Source organism: Vanacampus margaritifer, chromosome 17, assembly GCF_051991255.1.
Source record: "Vanacampus margaritifer isolate UIUO_Vmar chromosome 17, RoL_Vmar_1.0, whole genome shotgun sequence".
Classification (NCBI taxonomy): Eukaryota; Metazoa; Chordata; class Actinopteri; order Syngnathiformes; family Syngnathidae; genus Vanacampus; species Vanacampus margaritifer.
The window spans coordinates 15,908,494-15,930,799 of NC_135448.1; the positions used below are offsets into that span (position 1 = coordinate 15,908,494).

Sequence of the window (22,306 nt, forward strand, 5' to 3'; positions counted from 1 at the left end):
CCTTTGGCTAAGTGTTCCCTATGAACACAGATGTCCGTATTTTATTGCGTTTGTATTCTTTTAAAGTAGTTCTTACTTGTGCGCAATACTTCAGTCAGTTAAAATTATATATCAGAGCTGGGCATTCCATCAATATTAACAGAAAGTCAATGCATCAGTGACAGGCCTCGCGTTTGTTGATGATTGAAGAATGACGGGAAACTTCGAAAAATTGCCGGACTAAGCGTTGCTAAAAGTGGGTCAATGTCATCGGCGATCCATTTGTTGTCTTGTTTGGATAGTGTACTGTTTACACTATTATTTCACATTTAATGAGGCTGTGATAGATATTTGAAAGTGCTGCATATATAACAAACAGCGCTTGAGGAGGAAGTTTATGTGAGCAACACTTCACCGAATTGTTGGCCAATAAAAATAAAAAAATAAAAAAATCGGACCAGCATCGTCATTGTAGGAACAAGGCACTTCATTTCCAGGCTTTGGAAAAAGGAATTGCGGACCATACTTCACAAACACTTAATATGTCACCTGATCTGGATCGTAATGAGGGTTCTTGCTTACCAGGCACTTCTACTGTTGTTAAGGGCAAAGTCATTTGGGATCACATGGTTTTATCATAGGACACACTAACTCAAGGGAGGCTTCTCTGCCAGATTACTTAGTAAAATTGATAAGGGGTGATATAGTTTGTGTAGAACATGTAATAACGGAAACTGGCAAAGCATTAATTCCACTGTATATAAAACATAATCGATTATATAAATGATTAAAAAATAATTTGGTAACAATAGTTCACCCTGAGAATTCTGAGCAAATGGATTGTTACACTTCAGAGCAAAATTCAATGTACAGATGAAACTAGTCATTAGCCTTAGACAACTTTACTTTGCCGTCACTAACTGTTGCCACCGACAACAACACATCATCCTGATATTGTGTTTGGTCGCCAATTAAGGACGCTAAAAAAAATTATATAATTGCTATAATTACGCTAATATTGTATAATATGTTGCCTGTTACCAGCGTTAGCCGCTAATAGCTAGCAGCTAATCTGCTAACCTAGTGCCAAATTGAACTGTCGGACGAGGCGAAAATGATTGCACACTTTGATGTTAGCTGCCAAAAAAGAGTTCCACTTCCTACTGATCAATTTTAACAAACCAGACTTACTCAAATGTGCTGTTTTTGCCCATAAAGTCGCTACTGTGATTCTGGCACCACTTAGTCCCATAGCCACTCAGGTTTCTAGGCAAATGTAAAACCATTTGGTTGGTCATTATTAACTCATTCACTGCCACTGACGTTAAAAGACGTCAAGTAAAAACCTACGGAGAGCTGCCAATGACGTTAAAAGACGTCATCCAATTTTTTTTTTTTTTTTTTTTTGGAAACGGGTGCTGGCAAGCCTTCCGCATATCTGTTGTGAAAGTTTCAAAGAGGTCTGTTGTGCCTAATGACTATTTTTGGCCCTTAGAGGGCAGCGATGACTCTCTTTTGACAAGATCGGGTGGGCGTCAGTAGAGGCGGAGCTAGAGCGTCGAGCAGGAGATCAGAATGGAAAACAAAGGAAAAATGGCGACCGGTTGCGAGGAGCTCGTGCCCGAGACGTTTTTTTCAAAGACCAAAAGCATCGACCAACGCTAAAAGAGCACATTGATGACGACGATGATCATCATCGATGATGATGATGGTGAATCCGAGCCTGACGGCGAAATTAGAAGCGCTGATGCGGCGGCTATGACGGCGTCATAACGCGGAGCACAACCGAGCACGCACAGGCGGACGTTCGATCGGACGACGGAGAGTGTCCCGAGTCCAATGCATATTCATCGGAGGAGTGTGTACAGTCTGCTACTTGCTATTTATTCCCCGGAAAAAAAGACGGTCAAGAAAGTGTAACGTTTGCACGCAAAACGGACCAATGTGAAAGTGAAAGTAAACTGTTGTGCGAGTCCTGGCGTCTCCTTGCACACAGGAGAGCGTTATAAAAAGAAAAACTGTATTTGAAACATCCACATAATTGTAAGTAGTACCACAGTTGCACACATTTGTAAATAGTTTGCGAAATTGTTTTGTCAAATTGTTACACTGTTGAATGGAAATAAACGCATTTTGCAATCAAAAAACACTTTTTCATTGTTGGTGAAAGCGTTTTACAGAAGTAAAGCACTATTTAGGTGTTTGTGGCATCATTCATGGACAAAAAGAAGTGTACAATTCACTAGAGTGCATGAAATAACATCGTTTCACAAAAAGCTCTTTTTCTCCGTTTTTTGTTTCAAAACAGAGAATTTCGGTGAAAGTAACTATTTTCTATTGTTGATTACTGAAGAACGGAATAAGGTAGAAACAAACTTTTTTTTCTGATGAAAGATGAGAGTCTAATCTTCCATTTGGTAGTGTGTGTGTTTCCATAGTCCAAACACAACATTTTCTGTGGACCTTGAAAGATCAGTCAAAATGCTTAAATCGTCTGGCACTGGGAACAACCCGTTTCTGAAAACGTCTGGCAGTGAAAGAGTTAAGTGTTATATGTTACTTTCTCTTCCGTACACTCTAAAAACAGTTGGGTCAGAAACAACCCAAGGTTTGGTTGGTGGGTGTTGTATCCCTTTGGAGAAATAGGGTCAGATCATGAGCCCACTACTCGCTGACACTAGATGATTCCCACAGATCACCGGCACACTCCAAGATATCAACATACATGTCAAAGATATAATAAAACATTTAAAAAAAAAAAAGTAAAACCGTAGGGATGAATGAACACTTTCATTTGTCTCTTACGGCAGCTTGAGCACAAAATAACTTAAGAGTCTAACCCCACAAAAAACACCAAAGACTCAATCATCCTACCATAACACGTAACACATTGGGCAGTTTCTTCCCAGATTTCATCACATTTTCCACATAACATATGAGTCTGAAAATGAAGGGGACTACGGGGAGCAGTGCAGTTAGTGCGAAGCAGACTGTTGGAGGTCTTCTGAAGGATGCTGTGGTTCTTTGTGCTTTCTATGGTTCCATTGCACCTCCCTGTATTAGTTTATTATTGTCTTGAGAGCATGGCGCTAAATCAGTTTTCTTTTTGCTTGGGCCCAGAGCTCCACTGTCTGAGAGACTTTTTAATGATTTCTAGTCCAATAAAACGTGTTTTGGCCAGGGCAAGGTGAACGAGAAGGATGTTTTTGATTGAAGGCTGCTATGTTTTGTATTCCATGATGGTTCATGAGGGTTCTTTCAAAACTATACTTTACTTTCTCTGGTTTGAACGTTGGATTTCGAATGTATGCACAAAGAACACTTTTACATAGTTACATCATGTCAATGATAACCCTTTGTTCATGTGGTAGTTGGGCAGTTCCTTTGGAACCAGAGTAAAAACCTACCAAGGTTTGGATATGTTCAACTGGTTAATTTGGCCCACCCCCGAGTAGAATTTTTGTGATTACCAAAGGAAATAGTGAGAGAAACCAACTACCATAAAACCCCGTGTATAACAAGCACCCGTGTATAATCAGCCGTTTTTCTCTCTCTCCGCACTTACGTATATTACGGTAGTGAATGGCTTTTGTCTGCGACCTTCGTCAAACGTCCTTTTTTTTCCTGCATTACATTATTTTTTTCGTCATCTCTTCTGCATTCCAGGCAATCGCCGTGATATGCATACTAAGTAATGGGTGGAGTTTCGCGTCCGAGGTGACTGGCTGCATAGCGGGGATCAAACGTGTTAAATCACAGTTTTAGGGCATGACTGCATCTAATGAACATAGCTCATGTTCACATGTGGGTGTTTCCATGGTTAGTTAGGTCGAGGGACCGTTCCGGGACGGGATGGACGTCGCTTGTAATTGTGGCTACTTTGGAAGATCAATCAGAAGTCTGCTCAGTATGCAAGTCTACGCGGTGGAGTGGGGGTCACAGTGACTTTAAAGCACCCGACTAAACTTTCGGCATTTTAATGATGTGCATTATAGCACAGGACAGGCTAATCCAGATAAAGTATACTGTATTGTGCGTGCAGACTCACTGCAATGGCCTTTTGCCATTGAAAGACACACAAAATCCCGTGTGAAGTGAAAGTAATCGGTGTGAAAGTCTGGCGTGGCAGTATTAGAGTGTTGGCTGTGACCTTCAGACAGGAAACAGAAATGCGCCAAGCACTCAGGGTTTTTAATACTGTAAACTCCCCAAACAACTGAGCAACCGATACCGTCCAATCAGTTCTTGAAACACAGTAAACAAAAGCCATCAACCGATAACAAAGTTTTGCGCAAGACCTCCGGGGCAGTAATGTTTCATACAAGAGAGTTTGGAACTTCATCATGCCAACAATGCCTGGTCCCAAAGACACAAAATATCCATTCTTCTACTTCAGCAGCTCGTGTATAATTTAAAGTCAGACGTTTGTTTGTCCCAGCGGTGCGTCTTGTTAAATCTTCAGAGGGATTCCTGTCTTACTCTTCTCTACTAATTTTCTGCCTTCACTGAACATATAATATGGACATTGATTGAAAGGAATGTCCTTCCGGGAAGAACAACACGTCACTCATCATGTTCCTTTCTTTCTTTCTATCCACTCTACTTCAAATATGTCACATGCATTTCAAGTTAAATATATACAGTACAGTGGAGTGGACATACTAAAAACCCAACTCCAGCTGGAGAAATACAAAAAAATCTCTATGTATACCCAATTTAAAAATCCATATGCAAACGAGCAAAAAACGGGGAAGAAACATAAACCCTTAACATCTTAAATCAAGCAAGTAGAGGATTCAATGCCACTTAATCGGCAATTGATTTTGCCGCCAGTTGAGATTAATGACTTGGGTTAGAAAAATTTTAGGGTGATATCACACTAGGCAATCCATGACATGTTTCAGCTCAGCAGGCATCTAAAGGCCAATAAAGTTTGCTAGAGAGTGCTTATGCACGCTCAAGTTTAATACACTTTGGTTTCTCGGGTATGCTTGGAAGTGGTGGGCCTGCACAATTGGTCATTTACGATAATGCTTTCCTTGCCAAGTTATTTCCAACCGCCACCTTGCGTTTATATCGAAACGTCATGCACAGCTACATGCAAACCTAGACTTGTCATACAGTTACTGGCAGTAACAGTTATTAATGATAAACACCAGCTTGCATAAAAAGAAAAAAAAAACAGACAAGAAATATGCATGGCTTTTCCTGTCATTACTTTGATCACTCATCTGCCAGTTATTCATGATAAAAGCCACCGTGCACATTTATAGGAATGAACAGAACGACTACCGGGTAGGCATAATTCAGTCAAAATGTAAAACATTGTAAAACGAGGTGATGGGACGAGTCAGACTTCTGTGAGAAAGTCTTCATAACACTGTGCCGTTAAGTGTGTCTATTAATGTATAAAAATGTTCTATTTTAAATAATCCCATGGTCCCAAACATGTATTTATACGTTGTTGTTTTTTTTTCATGTGTTTTTTATGCTAGATCATACAGAAGGCTCAAGTAATCAGTAAAGTATCTAAGTTACTTTTTGAATCAAGTAATCAGTAATTAAAATACTTTTTAAAAGTAACTGTATTTCTACTGAAAAAAAATATCACATACTTTTAGGCTTTAACTCAAATAATAAATCATACAAGGTGACTTTTTTTCTGTCTGTTAGCGAGAGCCACTACATCGTGATAACTTACACTGATGTTTCTGCATTTGGCAATTTATTATTATATTATATTATTAGTATGGGATTTTTTTTAATGGGCTTTAGGTGAACTGATGAATACACACACGCTCGCACGCACGCACGCACACACACACACACACACACACGCACATACACATACTCACCCACAAAAAATATATATATATATATATATATATATATATATATATATATATGTGTGTATATGTATATATATATGTATATATATTTAAAAAAAAAAAAACATTTATTAAATTTTTTTTAATTGATTTGTTTGTTTGTTTGTTTTTAAAAAAAGGAGAGCAATGATGATGTCAAATCGAATGAACAATACTGAGCTCTCCTGAAAAAAAAAAAAAAAAAAAAAAAGTGACTTTTTTTTGTTACAGGTACATACAAGTTACATTTTTGTATTTTGAACCAAGTATCATTTTCAGGTACTTGAAACAAGACCAAACATAACTTTGAACAAATGTCATTTTCAAGGACTGATTGCCGTAGCCTCATCCTTGTATTTAATTGACGGCTTATCAAGAACAAACAAATAAACCAGAAGCGACAAAGTGGTGTGCAATGAAAACATGCAGAGAAGCAACGCAAACAAAGGAGAGCACATTGTGGAGATTGAAGTGACTATTAAAATGGTTCAAGGTTACTGCCGTATTTAAAGTATACATATAAAGACCGCACAATCGCCTGATATGTTTTATTTGATGCACACCGATTTCTCACCGGTTTACAGGGAGTATTTTGTTGTTATATCAGATGAAAACATGACCGTGACAACAAAAGTCAATCAGGGCATTTGGTTGTTTGCTGTAAAATGGCAGGAACGATTTGACGGAATCTAGGATATATCCATGAATGTCACCATATTCCAATGACAAAGGAAGAAGCCATTTTGGTGTCAAACTTTTTTTTGGTATTAGTAGAGGAAAGAAAAAAAAAAATCACAGAATGTGTTATTCCTTTATCTGGATTTGAAAGTAATCACCTCTTAAATACCCGTCCTACTATCAGTATTACTCTAAATACAACCATTATTTAGAAAATAAATAACTTGCTGCACTGACAAACTGACTTAAAATAAAGTAATTGAGACAATAAACTCATTAGGAAAATCTTTACTGAGGTAACAAATAAAGTGAGAAGTTTGGTTCCTCTCTAACTTGTTAACTGTGAAAAGATAAATCCAAATATACAGTAAGTGGATACTGATAATGGACTACTTTTATAAGTGGCTTCTGTTGAATTCTGCAACTGCTGGAAATATACGAGAATCTTTTCAAAATCATTTTTTGAGGTTCCTTCGATCATTAAATGTGTCCCTGATTTAACAACATCCCATTAGCAACAGTAACTTACTGACATTCATAAAACTAAATGGCATATAAAACTGTTGCCATACAATCTGCTCATGTGCACTTTTTATAATGGACAAATAGTGCACAGTCAGAACTTTCCCTTTTAAAGAATGACAAGGAAGCCAGCGCATTAAACGCCAGCACAATATATAAAGGTCAAAATAATGCATGGAGGGAGCTAATTAACTTCAGGTGCGAGCATTCTAAAATGTAATGATAACCAGTTAAACCATCAACATTTCTTCCCACGGGGCTATTACTCATCCTGCGTGTTTCATCAATGAAACAAGATGGTCTTCTTCTCCCGCAGTGTGAAAATAAGTGAGGCCGTAATCAATATAAGCACTTTTATCGCTCGAAAGTGCTTCTAATTGAAGATTTCCGTTCTCCAACGTCAGGCATAATTGATAATGAGACACAACCCACAAGTTTTAGGTGTTTTCTTAAAGCACATAAACATAACTGCTATTATAACTCCGTAAGCTTACAAATCTTCAAACAACAAAGTCCAATACATTTAACTATTATTCACTGGAGTTGCTCTAGTGCGGCAGCCACCCTCTGCCGTCCTCACAGGGATCGTTTACACTCTTTTAAACCATATCAGCAAGCTTATATTTGTGCCTCACCGTTGTGGATTCAAAGACAACAACTTGCTCAGAGGAACTGATGTGATTTTAGGCCGGCTCCCACTCGGGCTTTTTTTTTGCACCTACGCCAAGCAGACAGTGTGCTTTTTGCTGGCCTATTGTTTGATCAGTCGACTGCTAGCAGAATTAAGCAGTAACCAGTAAGCTGATTTTCACCACCTGGGTATGTGGAGGGGGTGGTATGTCCAAAAAACTATTAGCGGTAAACACATTTTGGCTAAACCTCATTTGTATTGAAGAATTTGCAGCCAACAATGAGAGCTGTAGAAACTCTCAAAACTATTTTAAAGAATACAAACATTTCAATGCACTATTCTCTGTGACCTTTAGTAACTTAAATACACAATAAAACGGCCATTGTGGTGATGTAGAGTAGTGTGTTGGAGTGAAACAATCCCAAGTATGCATAGTAACCCACCTACAGTACAGTAGCATCTATTAAAGCTGGCTTGTGACATTTTATTTAAAACATATTGAAAATTGTGTTTTTTTCTTTTCCAAGTAAACCAAGAAACTACTTCCAAACTATGCTCCTATGAGGGGGCACAGTGTGGGATCTGGAAAAAATTACTCTTCCTAACCTGATAATTAACTCAATTCACTCTAAGCCATTTTCACTGAAGCAACCCCCTTCGCTCCCGGCTGTTTTACTGGATTTGGGCGGACTTTGCAAGGCCCACAGAATATTGTGTTCGTCTATTGGTATAAAAACGTCGAACCTACCAAAAGGGTATTGAAAGACACACAAAATCCCACAAAAGGGTATCTTCTTTTATCAGGAAAAAAAAAAGTATATTTCTAAAAATAGACCAGTATGTTCGTTGCCTAATTAACTATAAATACTGACAGATCAAAATAATTCTTGTTTTTTGTGTGTGAATAATTACAAGTTCATTCTGAAAATATTCTCATTTATTATCATCTTATTGCGTAACGTAACCTGAAATTTATAAAAAAAAAAAAAAAAAAAAGCTGCAACTCCTAACAGCCAAATTTCCAAATATCATTTAATACATGAATCATTTCAAAAGTTTGGTCAAAAATATAATATAATCTGAAAGAAAATGCTAAAATCTAGATTTCCGTCCCTTTCATTTCATTGAAATGAATCCGTGACTTAACTTTCTCGGTACCAGGTTTGAGGTTTGACGTGACAAGAAGCATCTTGCGACCCAGATGGCACCAACAGAGCGCCTGTGACGCAAGAGCAATCACCCAACGGACGAGGCACTCCATGGCAACTAGACATCCGGCTATCAAGAACTGCCATAGATAAACACAACATCCACTTTTAACATCTCATCATCTGTATGATCCACTGCTGTCCACCCACTTCCATAGGTGCATTATGTAGTTTCAGTTTAATTGGTGCGGGGGTCACCCACAAAGCCCGTCTTTTGTTCACACATTCACTTTTATCCTGAAAGCATTAACGGAAAAGTGTCTAGTGCACAAAAGATAGACAAACCCTTAACGGTGTTGTGTACACTAGCCCTTTCTCTGACGTCCACAGTTATTTTTAATGAGAATGACTTCTCTTTTTGTATCTGCCCATTATTCTCCGCAATTCAGAACAATGATTTATCCGACCCGTGCTTTCTTTTGGGTGTTATGCAGTGACATTTTCATTGGGATCTCATTTATTGTATTGCTCACTGTGGAAACAAACACAGACCTAAACTAGCATGGCCAAAATACTAAAGATAATCTCAAGTAAACCTTTACTTGCGGCACTTGCGGTAACTACCTGGGGTGGCCGCTATCGTCTTTCCGGTGGCCCGTGGACAATATTTATACGTTATACCATAACTTATTTTTTTCACGTCATATAGCACTTGACGAAAATGTTGATGTATGCACACATTGTCGTCCGTAGAATTTTACTATTGTAATATGAAATTATTAACCGAACCGAAATTATTCAAGCGATCGGATTTAACGGTTTCCAATGACCGTTTCAGCCCTAATATATATATATATATATATATATATATATATCCCCATTAACTCTATGCTCAGGAAGGAGAATTTATCATTAATGTTTTACAAAATATTTGATTGTTTAACACTAGTCCAAAGATTTAGCCTATTAATGTACGTAATGTAACGTTCCTCACAATCTGAGCAAAAAAAGCCCTGTTCTAACTTTTTACATGTTGCACAAATCCCCAAACAGGCTACATAGAATTAAACCTTGAAGATAGCATCGCTCTCTCCAAAGTGGAAATGGCCCATTCTTTTTTTTTTTTCATTACAGAGCGGGAACTTTCATCCTTGCCTTAAAGACCTCACTTTTCTTCCATTAACCTTCAATTCTCTCAGACCAAAAATAATTTCGGAGATAACATAGGATTGCGTTGGGCTTTTGTGGTTAGTTTAAGTATTGAATTAGCATTTATTTTTCATTGTTCTACCCAATGGGAAGGAGAATACTTCAAGGAAATAAATTAACGATAAGATGAAAAAAACATTAGAAATGGTTAAATGAGGAGGGGAGAAATCCAATATGTCTTTTTCACCCCACAAAAAAAAAAACATCCAATTAGAAGGAGTCTTTCCTGTGCCTGAGTCAGCTCTGACCTTTCACCCACCCCGTAAATACAATGTAGCCATCGCTCGGCTCACTGTCAGTGTGTGTTGATACAGATGATAATAAACCTTGTTGCACTGACATCTTAGATCTTTCTGCCAGGATGAATTCTTAGTTTGCGCTACTACACTGCCACAGAACAGTATTATCACACAACAACAAACCAAGCACCGTTAGATATGACGATGATGAGAGTGTAGTGACTCGTGCATATTTTGAATTTATTTTCACCTGCAACACAAAATCTGAATCCGATTTGTTGGCCAAGTATGTAAAAAAAACGCACAAGGAATTTGTCTTCACAGTCACAACTCATACCAAAAAAAACACAAAGAATTATCAGAAGGAGACAGAACGGGATGCCTGGCAGTTCCCAAATTAGTTTCTTAGATGGGAAAAAAAAAAAGAAAACATGAGAAAGGAGGGTGGGGGGAAATCCTAGCAGTTAAAAGTCAAGCAAAATTTTTTGGTAAATTTTTTTGTACTTTATTACTTTGACGTTTTGTGTAATATCAACATGTTTTGTCTGATATTTGTGATTTTTTCCCCTAATATTATTTTTTTTTCTTCTTCTTGAATATGTTGTATTTGCACATTTTTTTTGTCTATTTTTTGCTGAGTTTTAATCTAGTGCTATCTATACTTGTTTGTCTTGTCAAACATTTGCACATCTTTCACCTCATGTTCATGCATTTTTTGTCTGTATTTGCATATTTTTTCATCTAATATTTGCATATCTGTCATGTGATAATTGCATATGTTTGGTGTATTCCTGCTCCTTTCCTCTAACATTTTTTACATTTTCATTTTTTAAACAGTTCTCACAGTTTTGGACTTGTTATGATAGTTACTTTTTATTTAGTTTCAACTTTGCAATTTGAGTTAGTTTTCATTTTTGGAGTAAGTTTGTCAATTGTATAACTTAAAAAAATGCTTTGTTTTAGTTTTTGTAGTTTTAAACGTTTCAAAGCAAACATGGTGAAGTGGCATTTAGCTGTTATGCTGCATGCAAATGGAATAAGCTGCATTTTGTTGATAAAAGCAAAAATCAATAATTACATCTAATGTTGTATGCGATGCAGTTTATATAGTGAATATAAACGTCAGGCCCTTTGTCTCCAGTCCTATTCTTTCTCTATGCAGATTAATGATGCCATAACGCTATGCTATGTCTTCATGATCCTGTCCCATTATTCTTTCTGAAAGACAAATTTTATTCCAGAGTCAGAAACACCTTTTGGTGCACGATCTGTATTCAGCTATATATGCCGCCTAAGCTTCTGTCTGTGAATTCAACTTAAATGAAACCCTTAAAAATAGAACATTTGACAGATGTTGCTCCTTTTAGATTAGTCAGTCTTCAAACAAGAACACACTGTGTGCAGTTTACTAATTTCATGGCGTATGATTCCTGAGCGCTAAAATAGTTTTGTGCTTTGCTCCTGGCAGGTTTATTGCACTGCATGTGTATGTAAATTGGTTTGAAAGCGTTTGGAGACTTTATTAAAGAAAACACCTGTATTTTTTTTTTTCCGTTTTTTTCCCTCTACTGCTTATATTTATTTTACCCCCCGCTGACTTGGATTTCTTCAAACTATAGTTTAATTAAATTTGTAGAGTCCCAATGAAATCGCAAGAGCATATAGTGGTTCCATGGGGCGCAGTTCCGCTTCTGGAAGGATATTTGAATGAAAAGGAACTCCTTCCTTGGAATCCACCAAGTGCAAGTACTCAAAAGCCTTACCATTTTATTACATATCAGACTGCATTTAATGGTCTGAACAAGAAAACTAGTAGTCCTAATTCCGAAATAGGCCAATATCTCACAATATTGTGTCTTTTGCCATACATATTGCATATTGTATACGCCTGCCACCCACCCCCCCAAAAAAATAAAACACTGCCAAAAACAGATCTCTTAATGAGAACATTCAACTTTTACCATTTTTTTTGCCTGGCACATTTAGCAGCTGAATGCTACTGTGTATAGCCCACAAGTGTATTGTTCAAAATGTCAATAATTAATAGACTCTTGCTTGAATAACTACTGTATGTTGTACACTTTACCAATGCACTCTGGGACTAACTAGCAAGATGGTGAAACAAGCGTTTCCTAAACCAATTTTTGGTTCAATTCCCGCAAGTCAAACCCTCAACTGGTGTCATTAATTGTGGGCGGGGAGGGGGATCAATCAGCTTCGACAGTATGCGGAGGCAGTGTAATGAGATGTTGCCGTGCAAACACTACTTGACCTTGCTTCAATCTGAATACATGATCGCCATTAATTTGCTTCCTCATTATATCCACACTTTAAATACAGTAATGTTTCAAACTAACTCAGGGAAATTCTTGAAAAGTTGTGGTAGAAAGCGTGCAAACAACATGTGGCTATTTTCAACTCATTCACTCCCAGCCATTTTCACTGAAGCAACCCCCTTTACTCCCGGCTGTTTTACTGGATTTTGATTAAGTTTACAAGGCCCACAGAATATTCTGCTCTATTGCTATAAAAACATGAAACCTACCAAAAGAAAGATTAGAGTCTCTTTTTTTTTTTTTTTTTAATCAGGAAAAAAAATCCTGTTTCTGTTTTGCAGCAATTAGCATTAGAATATAGCTAGTTTCATCATTATTCACAAATCTGGGGACCATGGATAATATTTAAAATATAATTTTTTTTATATATTTTTGGGAGCAAATTAGTTAATTAGATTGAAAGGAACAGAAAAATTAAGTTTTTTTTTAAAACAACTTATTTATAGTTGACCTCTGCTTCTTGCAGGTGATATGGACGAGGCCTGCCCGCATATAGAGAAAATCCACGTATAATTGATGCCCATTGAAATTCATTGTTGGGGGGAGGGAATATTCATATATATATATATATATATATATATATATATATATATATATATAAAAAATCGGAAACCTGTAAAAAAATTTTTGACAAAAATCAGCATTGACCTATAAAAAAAAAAATCCATATTGGTTATCCTCAGAACCATGAAACCATATGTATTTATCCCAATATCTATTTATGAGAATTTAGTAGGATTTGTGCATAAAATAACACAATCAGTAGAAAACAAAAGGTATTTTGTCTCAGTAAAAATAATATTTAAAAAAAGAAACACACACACGGTGACCAAAATTTGGCCACCAATTATTGTCAGACATCACTGTCTTCACATAAATGATTAATTATTTATAATATCTAGGGCTGTCACTAACAAATCATTTTAGAATTGATTACCCAATTGATTACTCCACCTTTACGTTATATGGTGAAATATACGGTTCAAAATCTTGCTTCTCCTTGCTGCAAAGTAAAGCTGAGAAACATAAAATATAAGCAAGACAAAGTCCAAAATAAAACATTGTGTCAACAGATTGTATCCAAAAAGGATGACACAGATGAGCTAAAGGTAATAGCTTTGCTACTCCCGTGCCACGGCTTTCACATCAAAGAGAAAAAAAAAAAAAGAAAAAGAAAAGAAGGAATAATTCCACAGCAGTTTTGTATGCCTTACTCTGTTTGTTGCTATTTATAGCGCATTGAGGATGTTTCAAACAAAACACACTTTGCCCTCTGTATAAAACACAAAAATTACCCGTCGCACTTCAAGTTGAACGGATCAATTGCTACTCAAACATAACAGAGCGGGGACATTGACATTGTTATATATGTTTTTGTGAAGAAGGAAAACATTCTCGGAAAGGAGCGCTTGTAATACAACCAAAAATCAAACACGTTCCATACAATTATCAGTCAAACAAAGCGCTCCACTGTGTAACTATTGTTTAAAATCAGATTATAGGTCGTCCCATTGACCCTGTACACATAACCGACCTACCTGCCCGTATGCCTAGAAGGAAAAAAAAAACACACACACAAGAAAAGATCATCGCCGTACAATACATGTCCTTCTGCGCCGGCCTTGTGTCAAAAGGATGAACCGAACGCCGGATCCATATCATCCCTGCAAACAGCGCGCTAATTAACCATGCTATGACAAATCACACGGCTTTTTACCCAGTTCACTGGACGCAGCACCTTCCATAATCCGCCGCTATCAAACAGTCTGCGAGCGTGATAGTCAAGCTAATAACGCCATGACATTAGCAACACTGATATACAAAAAAGATAAAAGCTAGCCAGCAACAATTCTGCCTGCGTGCGTCCCAGACCAAACTAATCCCTTTTTTTTTTTTTTTAATCATCCCTCCCACCACAAACACATTTTTTGCCAATGTGCAGAGGGCCAACAAACAACAAAGTATCTGATTGTAGACAACGCCGTGATAATTATTTCAAAATTCGCCCATCTTGAGAGATTTGGACTTTGCACAAGTTGTCATATTCCAACCATGCTTCAGTAAAGATTTGATATTGCTTGTCAGCCTTTTTTGTCATTGCATCTCAGGTGTAAGTGAAATGAAGGACTGTAAATCGATGATGCTGACATCTTTCTGGCACACTGCAAAACCTATAAAGAGCAAAAGCCCTTTGAGATATGTTTCCATGAGGAACACCTCAGCTTGCTCATCAAATAAGTTAGTTCAGAGTTTACCAAACTTACTAATACTAACTGACTTTATTCTAAGCATGCTGACTTTAAAGTGAAAAGTCAAATCAGTCAAAATCCGGTAAAACAGCCGGGAGCGAAGGGGGTTGCTTCAGTGAAAATGGCTGGGAGTTAATAAATATACATTTCCTTACCCTCCAAAAAATACTGATTTTAAATCAAGATCGCCTTCCATCTCGAAGCCCAACAGTGCCACCTTTTACACCGAGGCCCATCGCTAGCTGTCACCCTTGGGCTTCCCACGGTTATTGATGAAGTTGAAAAGAGTTTTTTTTTTTTTATTTTTTTTTTTATGGGAGGCACATTGCCGTGCAGCGCCGGTAATTGCAGGTCAAGGCACGTTCACCCGAGTTCATAAAGGTTCCTCTGTAAATATATTCAGGTTGCCCTGGATGTCACCTCAAATACAATAAAAAATAGTGATGAGTGGGGAAGATCTCACACACAATTCACACACGATATCCAACGAACATCCGGTCCTGCGGTTCGGAATAATATTCAGATTAAAAAGATTTTTTTAAAAATGCAAGCAGCTCAGGACATCTTTTGGTTTTATTTAATAAATAATAAATTGTGTAGGAGGATCCACTCGGTGTGAGTCATGTAGACCCACAAGGCAGACATGACTCATTTTATGCATCCACTCATGAGTGTGTCATCAATAAGGTGAAACGAAATGTAGTTTAAGATTATTATTCTCAATCGTCACTGAAGGCTTAACTGAGAACAAACTATATTGTCCATGAACAGCTAACAGCTAACTAAACAAAATGATTTGAGTTGCCATAAAGAGGTTTAGTTAAGAGAAATCGTTAGTTTGTGCTTATGCTTCGTGTTTTTTGTGTGTGTTTAGATTGTACTGTGAAAAGTAGCAGCTAAAATATTTTGGTGGAATTTGTTGTGGCTGAGCAGTGACCCGGATCAGACAGTGACATCTTTGCGCTCTCTAGGGGGGTGGCAAGTGGCAAGATGATGTTCTCTTACTGCGGCATGGCCACACAAAACCATGTTAACATTTATTTGAAAACATATTCGTCTGCTCGGTGGAGGAATTTTCATTAAGCTCTTATTCATGTTTGCCAAAAAATACGATTGACACGAGGTAAAACAATGGTGCGCAGGTTTGCCTCCTCTGCGCCTCAACCGAGCGCTTTTAACTATTGTATTCCTGCACTCATCATCTGCTACCGTTTGTTCCTCAACCTCCTACTACCTTTTGTTGCATATATCTGAATTGTTATGACAGAGAATTTGACAGACTTCGCACACACATAGTCCCATGAAGAATTGCTGATGATAATAACAGCAAATAGGCTACATTATCTCTTTGACTGCCAAAAACGTTAAATAACGTTTAGTAAAATCCTATGGAGGAGTGCCAAAGACGTTAAAAGACGTTTTTTTTTTCAAAACAGGTGAAACTAACCATTTTCTATTGTTGATTACTCAAAAACGGAATAAGGTAGAAACAAACTTTTTTTTTTCTGATGGAAGATGAGAGTCCAATCTTTTTTTGGCAGTATGTGTGTTTCCATAGTCCAAACACATAATTTTCTATGGACCTTGAAAGATCAGTCAAAATGCTTAAAATCGGCTGGCACCCACGGCATCCCTTTTCTGAAAACGTCTGGCCGTCAAAGAGTTATCTTCAGCATCACAGCTAGAGAGTAATTTAGAACGTGGAATCATAGTTTGCTCTCAAGGGATGAATATATGTCAGTATATGGGTTATATATGTCTGCTAAGTGATCCAATCATCCGTTTCCTAAACCGCTTATCCTGCTCAAGGTCATACGTTGCTGGAGCTTATTTGAGCTGATAATCAAAAGGCAGACAACACCTTGGCCCGACTAGAAACAGTTTTTTAGCCTGGATATGAAACCTTTTATACTTTGGGTTGTTATTTCACTGCACCATAACAGCTAAACGCTGCTTCACCATGTTTGCTTTGCATATGATATACACGTGCTTTCAACATGCAGTTCTGAGATGCAGGAATGTTTGGATTCGGCAGTGAACATCTCATTTCCCGGTTACAAGAAATGAGTTTCCTCCGAGTTTTCCTCCTTAGAGATAGGGTGAGAAGCCGGGAGGGACTCAGCGTCGAGCCGCTACTCCTCCACGTTGAGAGGAACCAGTTGAGGTGGCTCGGGCATCTGGTTCGGATGCCTCCTGGACGCCTCCCTGGGGAGGTGTTCTACCGTGTCCTACCGGCGAGAGGCCCCAGGGACAACCCAGGACACGCTGGAGAGACTACGTCTCTCGGCTGTCTTGGGAACGCCTCGGGATCCCGTCGGAGGAGCTGGCTGAAGTGGCTGGGGAGAGGGGAGTCTGGGCTTCCCTGCTAAAGCTGCTGCCCCCGCGACCCGACTCCGGATAAGCGGAAGAAGACGGACGGACGGACATCTCATTTCATTTCCAATGACATTCTTGAGATGATGTCATGTTTGTAAACATAAATCCAAAGAAACCCAAAAGCAGTCATTTCCCAGGCTTCAGTATGTGTACTTTAAATATATTTCTGTGTACAGCTTATAAACTCACAGTGCATCCAAGGGACTGTTAAAGTGAGAGATTGGATCCCAGTGGTGCCATGTAAACACAACTAAGGAGACACCCAGTCAGGGTGCAGCGATGTGGCCCATTGCCTTTAACCTCTGCGTGTTCTCTTGCTCTCGCCGGAATAAGGTGTGCGGTAACACATGACTAAACATGCTTACACAGGCACACTGCTAACCAAACAGCACACCTCCGGGGAGCTAGTTTGCCCGTTAGACTCAACATTGCCGAGCAAACTGCCGCTCCTGCTGTTTCTTAACAAAACACAAATGATCAACAGTAATTAATGATAGATGCTAATCAGGAGTTTCGCGCCTACCCATCCGCTGAAGCCGAAAAAGCCTCGCCTTGAGAAACAAGCAGAAGCAACTTTGTAAAGTTGATGGAATACACAGAAGGGCTCTGACTCATTTCGCTAACCTTGATCGGTGTGCAACGCTTCGCTTCTGTACATCACCTTGCAGATTTTTTTAGTATGAGCAATGGAGACATAGGGAGGATGGATTAAAGTGTTGGAGGTCTAAGATGAGCCAATCAGCAACAAGGCACAAGGTTTTGGAGATAACATTGTTGAATGATGACACGTTGCAGATTGAGTCTTCAAGCAAGAGCTGCTGCTAATAAATCTTTACTCGGACAAATAGGCTCGAAGGGGCATTGGTTGGGGGACTGGTGACGCCGGCTATTGATCCACTGCTTAAATGCAGACTGAACTAAAACGGCAAATTTTTTTTGGGGAAAAAGTGGAACAAAAGTTTTCGACTTCTTATTGGAAAAACGATTTTTGCATGATATAATTATAGTCTGATTAGCTGGAGCTCAACTGTCTCTGTACACGGATCGCATGTGCCTACTTTGAAGGTTATTACATCGAAGTCGGCAGTGAATCAAACATTTGACTTTCGAATGCCTCAGCAAGGTCTAAAGTAATCTATTCAGCCAGTATGTAAGTCTGTCCAAAAATATAATTGTATGATAACGTAGAATAGAAAGGGATTCAGATGCAGTCAGATGAGATCTTTGATAGCTAGTGTGTATATTTAACTCGGCACAATCTGGACGTTGTTTGACGCAATGATCCTTGACATCGCTTGCCATTATCTGTCACATCATTTTTTTTTTTTTTTTATCTTCATATTGCTTATGCTAATTTGAAAGAAGAAAAAAAAAACTGAAGCGGTGAATGTGTTAACCTGAAACCTGGGATGAATTCATGCATAAAATACTTTTCAAATAAATGTCCGAAAGTTTTTTAGAGAAGCCTGAACAGGGTTTTCCACAGAAAACTTGCTAAACCTGTTGGTCAGGCGCTGATTGGGAACAAAGTTTTTGGGGGGTGCAAACGAGGTCATTTATTCATCGAGGCATAGAAAATGGCTCCTACCACAGCTTCCGTGCTAAGACTATAGCTGCAGTCTGCATAACTTCATCCATTGCACTGAACTCAACTGGTTGACTTTTTTCCTTGACTGATTCGTTTGTTTTTATGATGAGAGCACCACTTAGGCTAAATGACTATAGAATATGTAATGAAAGTGTATAGACGTTCATTAGACAATCAGACAAAACGATCCGCTCAAATGTTTTACGACTCGCACATGGCGGAGGGAGTTGCGGGAGAGGGAGTAATGCCACAGTCGAGCCCTAGGAGACGTGACCGGACTTGTGATGCTGCAGTGAATTACCAGCAAAGCTCTGAAGGCAAAGTGCTCCCAATCCCGCCAGTCGGCGTTATGAGAAACAGGTCACAGTATAACAAACATTAACCCGGCAAGTACACACCCAATGCACTACCACACACAAGCCTCCATTTAGACACATCTGCGGCAAGTATCCGCCGATACTCAGGTGTCTTATTGAAATGTTGGAAATGACTGCTTTTGTGCCATTTTTTATTTTTTTTTTATGCAGGGAATACTAACATGGGGAATGATGGACTATTTCAGCAGCTTTACACGATGGACATTACACGAATATGCGGCAGGCAGTGAGTGCTAGCTTTGGGCAAGAATGCCTGCTGCATTTAAATGTAAAAGCTTGAAAGTGAATATGTACTGGATTGACGCAAATAGCAAGTTGCTGCAGTAAACTTCAGACCCCTGAGCCTCACGCTTATGAAATCACAGGAAAAATATATCACCCATGCAAAAACAAATATTTAAATTCCTTGGGATGCATAACCTTCATAAAAACATACTGATCAATAAAATCAATTGACAGAAAAAGGCCAAGTCTACTTGTCTACTGTAGACAGGGCCTTTACTGACCTCGGTCCTCGAGGGCCGCAGTCCCGCAGATTTTGCGTGTTTCCCTTCTCCAACACAGCTGATATATGATCAGCTCATCAGCAAGCCCTGCATAAGCCTGATAACTATCCTGTTGATTGGAATCAGCTTGTGTTGGAAGAGGGAAACCTCCAAAACCCGCAGGACTCCGGCCCTCAAAGATCGAGTTTGCCCATCCCTGCCCTAAGTGAAAAGCTCAACCATCCGCATCAAGAGGAGCCTGATAAGTTGGCTTGGGCATCTGTTTTTGATGCCTCCCTGGTAAGGTGTTCTGGGTTCTGGAGAAAAGGCCACAGGGAAGGCCCACGACCCCCTGGAGACACTATGTCTGGTCTTGGCATAGGGAAGTCTGGGGTTTTAGGCTTTGGTTTCTGCCCCTCCTACCCATCCATCCATCCATTTTCTTGGCCGCTTTTTCCTCACAAGGGTCGCGGGGGGTGCTGGAGCCTATCCCAGCTGGCTTCGGGCAGTAGGCGGGGTACACCCTGAACTGGTTGCCAGCCAATCGCAGGGCACACAGAGACGAACAACCACACTCACATTCACACCTAGGGACAATTTGGAGTGTTCAATTAACCTGCCATGCATGTTTTTGGAATGTGGGAGGAAACCGGAGTATCCGGTGAAAACCCACGCAAGCACGGGGGAGAACATGCAAACTCCACCCAGGAAGGCCGAAGCCCGGACTCGATCTCACGTCCTCTGCACTGGGAGGCGGACGTGCTAACCAGTCAGCCACCGTGCTGCCCCCCCTCCTACCCTACTCAGACCAAAATGGATAGATGGAATGCATCTTCTGAAATATGTTAAAATGTAAATACTAAAGGAGACGGTCCTGATGAGCTGTAACTAATTCCTTGTTCTGTTGTTGTTGTGAGTCGCAGCCGTAGATTTAAAGACATCAAACACTGTAAAGTCTGTCAGATCAACGCGGCGCTGTGTTCAGTGTTTGATCACATTTGACATAGTTTAATTAACTTCCTGCACAAAGCACCTTTGTGCCTTGTAGTCATTTTCTCTCCTGCAGTTGAACGTCACTTTTGAGAACGAGACGTACATACGTTCTTATATTCAGCACTATCAGTGGAAATCACTCGAGCATGTTGTTGTGTTTCCGAGCCATGTCCTTATGTAAGGATTGTAGTCTTAACTTCAGACTCAAGCACATTCTTAATACTATTTTCAGAACTGAGACTGTGATGGGAGTTACTTTTTAACTCTTTGACTGCCAGACGTTTTCAGAAAAGGGATGCCGTGGGTGCCAGCCGATTTAAGCATTTTGACTGATCTTTCAAGGTCCACAGAAAATTATGTGTTTGGACTATGGAAACACACATACTACCAAATGAAAGATTGGACTCTCAGCTTTCATCAGAAAAAAAAAAGTTTGTTTCTACCTTATTCCGTTCTTCAGTAATCAACAATAGAAAATGGTTAGTTTCACCTCTGTTTTGAAACAAACGTCTTTTAACGTCTTTGGCACTCCTCCATAGGATTTTACTAAACGTTATTTAACGTTTTTGGCAGTCAAAGAGTTAACATCTCCAGTACTGTTGGAATACGCAAGTGCATTAAGGGGATTTGTGAGAACAAAGTGTAACCCAAGTAAACTAGTGGCCAATGGACAAATAAGTATGTGAGTGCCGGGTATTTACATTGCCATCACATTCCCTGTGTTGGGTTGGGAAGATCAATATGGATGCAAACAATGAAATTGTTAAGCAATGTGTTCCTCTGTGCAAGTAGGCACACCAAGATTTATTAGGGTAATTCCTTGCGGAGGATGAATCCGGTTTCTTTTCTTGCTTAGACCTTTCCTCTGTGTGACGTTTAATCAGTATGCGCATCTGTGCTCCTGAAGACAGCTTTCAAGGTTATCTTTTCGCTGTTGCCTTTTCAGAATCTTTACTCTGCTGGGCTGCCAATCAAAGTATATGGGCTTGCGAGCTAAGCAACAATGTACGTCAGAGGACATGTTGCGATTCTCACCTAATTACCAAAGCTGGGAAGAACTGCCATTGCAATCGTCCTGTCATTGACAGATGCCCACCTTTCGGCGAGTGCTTTATGATGCGAAGCCTCGTAAAAATACACTGACTGAGAAGGACCGTCTGTACTGACCCAGATCGAGGGACGTAAACCTGCTTCTGTTGGTGCCTCAGTTTGTGTCATTTTCGAGACTTTGCAAGGTTATGAAGGTGGGCATCCGTCAATGACGGAGCGATGTAATAACGGTTTTGCCAGCTCTGCTAACTCTTTGACTGCCAAAAACGTTAAATAACGTTTAGTAAAATCCTATGGAGGAGTGCCAAAGACGTTAAAAGACGTTTTTTTTCAAAACAGAGGTGAAACTAACCATTTTCTATTGTTGATTACTGAAAAACGGAAGAAGGTAGAAACAAACTCTTTTTTTCTGATGAAAGATGCGAGTCCAATCTTTCATTTGGTAGTATGTGTGTTTCCATAGTCCAAACACATAATTTTCTGTGGACCTTGAAAGATCAGTCCATATGCTTAAATTGGCATCCCTTTTCTGAAAACGCTTGGCAGTCAAAGAGCTAATAAGCGAAGTGCGCATCTCGG

General features: G+C 39.2%; 1 protein-coding gene across 2 annotated transcripts in view; it reads right to left on the reverse strand.

Moving 5' to 3' along the window:
- Positions 1–22,306, reverse strand: part of csmd2 (CUB and Sushi multiple domains 2) — a 197,389-nt gene that overhangs the window by 101,485 nt on the left and 73,598 nt on the right. The window lies entirely within an intron of this gene.